Below are 4,850 nucleotides of genomic sequence, written 5' to 3'. Positions count from 1 at the left end.
CAACCAAACTATAAGCTATATAATTAAAACTAGTTTCCGCTATATAAGTTGGAATAATATATCAATTATTAATTTATTGTGTGTCCAAAGTGTGTGAAATACTGTATTATGTTTACGATATCCATCACTGGAAGAAAAGAGAATTTCAGAGTAGCTATTTACAGGTACCTCCAAGTTCTCGAAATAATCTCAGTAAAATACAACTTCTTGCTTAAGGAAGCAGCACTCTTTCGCTCAAATATGTTAGTAGACTTACATAAGTAATAATTAAATAAACTTTCAGATCATCTAAGAAATATACTATTTTAACCTGTACATTTTACTATACATGCTTCGGGTATCTGTGAAAAGTTTAGGGTCTTTTTCTAAATTCTTGGATATATTGGTCATCTATACAGTTTATTTGAAAATATTCAAACACATTAAGTTGCCTCAAATCTGTAACTGACATACGTGACAAACACCATCTTGGGAATCAAAGATACCAGCAGTTAAGATGCCTGAAATGTGTTTTTTAAAAATGTGGCTGAAGTACTTCCTGGAAGACTTGCAGTCAGCTCCCCGGTGGGTGCAGCTGATACTTTTTACCACTAGGTGCTACTCTTCCTCCATCACATATGAATCTAGTCTCAAAAGAATGTTGTGCATGCAAAAGCAACAAACTTCTCAATCTCCTGGCTACTGTTTAAACCCAAGATACAGCTTTACCTCGAATACTTACTTATCGTCATAACCACTTGAGCACTCAGCACCGTAGACCGTGAAGTTTATTTCTGCTTTCTGTAGTATCATCCCACACCAGGTGTCAGAAAACCAAAGACTCTCAATACCTCTAGTTGCTGTTAATTCTTCTTAATGGAAGGAAGCTACAGGGTTAAAAAGATAGTTGACTTACCCATGATTTCTCTCTGAAAAGGTGATATATTGTAGTATCTAAACAATTTTACGTGTGAGGTGATTAAAAATAGAAAATTCTGAGTTATGAATTATGTATTATTAATCAGCCAAAGGTATTATTATTGATATAATGTACATCCATGAAAGAGGGAAATGTATAGCATCTGTTTATAATGTCCTGCTAAATATTTTGAGGTAGAAGATAACTTTTTGTTTAACTTTCTTGGAAGCATTTCTCCCACCCTCTGCCTGTGAATGCACAGTAAACATTTTTGAAGATGAAGAGGACATAAACCACCCTCATATTTATGTCTACGAGGCCCTTTCGAGAAAAGAGTCATGCATTTTACCAAGGCATCTGATTTTAAATTCACCAATTCTAAATATTGAAAATTTAAAATTTTCTCTCCCCCAATGGATAAAAAAATATGAGGCAGGAAATAATTAGAAGCGAAATACACTGTGATCTAAAAATTAGAACGAGCCAACCGGGCAAATTAGATACTTGGAACATATTTATTCACTTCTTCCCTCAGATTCACCCATCCGGTTTAGTTGTTCATTCACTGTCTCATTCATTCATTTATTCATTGAACAAACTTTTAGTGGGCGAGCTCATATATTTCAGGTACAAAAATGAAGTAAAGTGGCCTCTATTTTGTGGAGGCTTAAAGTTTAGGGTGAAGTGGGGCTGGTAAGGAGGAGAAGGGGAGTCAGATTTGTAAACAGAAAAGTGGCACAGTGACAGCCCATGAGATCAACTTTTATTTGGGCATAGCAACAAAATATGAATATAAGGGTCTTTTGGTGACTCTAACACGCCTTGAGACTAAGTGGATGAAAATGTTTCACTGACTGGATAGATGTGTTGCTGGCCCTGCTGGTGGCCTGCTGTCCCATCGCCTGTTAGTCCTCCAGGTAGATTGCTCCCACCTGCCCACCCCTGTTATGTCACTGCCCTGGATGAGGCCACATGACTAAGTTTTGGCCAAAGAGATTGATGTGAAAGTGTTGGACGGCACCTCTGGGACAGCTGAGTTGCCAGGTGTTGTCTGCCTTCCTCTCCGCCACCAGCACGTGCCAAGGTCAGGAGTGGTGAGATCTACTCCCACTGACTGTAATAGGATCAAGGGTAAGCCGGGAATAAAACCAGCACTGGTTTTTGTTTTACTCAGATCTGTTGCATCTAGCTTCCCCATTAAGAACCTATTTTGATCATAGGAATAAACACCTGCTTTTTGGTTCTAACTTTGGAAATAGGACATTAGTTTTCAGCCAGACAGAAATAAAGAGAAACAACATAATGATCAAATCTAGCAATTCAACCTCTTTCATACAAGCAAGAGCGCAAGTCACCAACAAAGGTTATTTTTGAAGGTCGAAAGAGAATTTAAGTGAAGGAAATATTGATGAATGCAGGAGAAGCTGGAAAGGCTCTGCTCTCATGGTGGGCTCGGAGCTGCGGGCTTCAGAGATGTGATGTGAAAAAAGGAGGCTAAAGAGACACGGAGAGACTGCAAAGGCGAGAGGTGGGGAACCATCTTCCCTTTATCCCCTCTTGGCTGGAAACCCCATTATATGCTCTGTTGGCTCCCTGAACTCCTCCTTTGAGGAGAAAAGAATATTGAAGAGTAATCCCATGTCTTTAAGTGCTATTTTCAGCAGGCCCTACGCGTGGCCTCATTTTCCTCCTTGCACAGGTTGGATTCATTCCATCATTTTAATCACTCCCTTGACTACACCTTCAACTCTCTCCCTGGGTAAATCCAACTCTTAGCTTCACCTGAGTAGCTGGAGGAAGAAAACATATGCCTTTTGATGTTCCTGCATTGTTATTGCCTTATCCTGCTGATAGAACAGAAAAAAAAAAGTTACTGCTTCTCGGATTGAATATCTGAAGGTTTGATCAGAATATTTAAATACCTAACACATATTAGTATATATTTAGCTTTCCTAAAGTGCTCTGACAAAGCATTCAGGGATAATCATTTGGTTGGTTAAAATTGCTGTATAACTCAGGAAAAATATTAAATAAAAAATACAACTTAATTGAAACTTATCAAATAACTGGTATTCCAATGTTTTTAAAAGATGTTCAGTTTTAAGGAGGTTGAATATGCATATGTTATTCGATTTCTTTTTTTCTTAGTGAACTCTTTCTAGGTGGTATAAAGGAAAATTTTAAGTCCAAGTTATTTTCTTCACCAGTTGACTTCATTCTTTCATTCAACCAATATTTGTTGAGTGCACGTTATGAATGTAATAAACATAGAGTTGTTTATTTATTGTAAAATTAGTTTGTTCTCTGTCTGAATTCTCTGCTGAGGATAGGAATTCTGCCTGCCTTAGACAGAGCTGTAGACCCAGAACTCAACACAGTGCTTTACGCGTGATAGGCACTCAACAGCTACTTCCACTGCCCAAAACAGCATCCCTGAATACTTAGGCAGCATAGGATGGGTCAGTGTAACTTCTAGTTAGATGGCTAGAAGAGTCAGAAGGGTGATGAAGATTGTTTCAGGAAAAGCGATCAGATAATCCAAATATGTATAAAATTCTTAACTGTGGAAAAACTATCCCACTGTCCTTGGGATATATATTAAGGACACCTGGCTTTATATTAAATTGGGTAAGGTTAAGTTAAAAATTCCAGATTATGACAATGTCACTCATTGAGACTATTCCTGAGATAAATGAAAGCTGTTTCTATTTTTAGTATCTCTGTGGATGAGATATTTGTAAACAATTATGAATGCAGGGTGGTAGACCCTTTTGCGGCATGGACCAAGGGTAAATAATCAGAGGGCTGATGAACTTTTGACTGCTTCATTTTAAAAAATTAATAGAGTTTATTTCTTTTTTTTCTGTTGTTCCATAATTCATTTAGCCATTCTCCTATTGATGTACATTTATGAATTCCCCAACCCCTTGTGGTTTTGCTATTACAAACCAAGCTACAACAACTCTCATTGTATGTATATCTTTTGCACATGGGCCAGTATTTCTTCAAGCTGGGTTTCTGGAAGTGAAATTGCTGGGGTAAAGGGAATGCATTTTTTAAAATTGAAGTGTAGTCGATTTACAATGTTGTGTTAGTTTCTGGTGGACAGCAAAGTGATTCAGATACACACACACACACACACACACACACACACATATTCTTTTTCATATTCTTTTCCATTATGGTTTATTACAGGATATTGAATATAGTTCCCTGTGTTATACAACAGGACCTTGTTGTTTATCTGTTTTATATGTAGTAATCTGTATCTGCTAATCCCCCCCAGACATGGAATGCTTCACGAATTTGCGTGTCATCTTTGTTCAGGGGCCATGCTAATCTTCTCTGTATTGTTCTAATTTTTAGTATATGTGCTGCCGAAGTGAGCCCTAGAATTTATTTCTTAGAAAATTTTAAGTGTAAAGAAAAACTGAATAGAAAGTATAGGTCCCTGAAAATGGGAGACAAGGTTAGAAAGAAACAGCACCTGTTGTGCTCTGAAATTGTAGAATCTTAGAAATAGAAAGGAAGTAGAGATCACTTAGTACAGCTTCTTAACTCAAATCATGAATCCCTTCTCTGTTGCCTGTCTTTGGTGGGTCTATAGCTTAGATCTACAGTAGGAATGGGAAACCAGCTCTTGTTGAAGTGGCCTTTCCCATCAATGGGTGGCACTGGTTGTTCAAAAGACTTTCCTTAAGCTAAACCTGAACTTTTCCTTTTAAGAACTTCTATCTGTAGGCTCTAGTTTTGCCCTTTCATTTTGTAAAGAATACAGCTGCCATGCTGCCTCTAATAGTACTCCCTTCTATGCTACTCTACTATATTCTAGACTAAAAAAAAACACAAAAAAACTCTTGACATCTTATATTTGTTATATGGTTTTTAGGTTCCTCACAACCTTGCTTACACTCTATGAAAATACACGCGTGCCTATTAAAGTAACTCTTTT

At 37.4% G+C, this 4,850-nt stretch overlaps 1 non-coding gene across 1 annotated transcript; it reads right to left on the bottom strand.

The window, feature by feature from the left end:
* Positions 1–4,180: 4,180 nt before the first annotated feature.
* LOC132352787 (U6 spliceosomal RNA) lies at positions 4,181–4,288 on the bottom strand. The gene has a single exon (XR_009498870.1). It is a non-coding gene; the product is annotated as a U6 spliceosomal RNA (small nuclear RNA).
* Positions 4,289–4,850: the final 562 nt, after the last annotated feature.

This window comes from Balaenoptera ricei, chromosome 18 (assembly GCF_028023285.1).
Source record: "Balaenoptera ricei isolate mBalRic1 chromosome 18, mBalRic1.hap2, whole genome shotgun sequence".
Lineage (NCBI taxonomy): Eukaryota > Metazoa > Chordata > Mammalia > Artiodactyla > Balaenopteridae > Balaenoptera > Balaenoptera ricei.
Note: the sequence above shows the minus strand (reverse complement) of the source record. Positions and strands in the feature narration are given on the sequence as shown.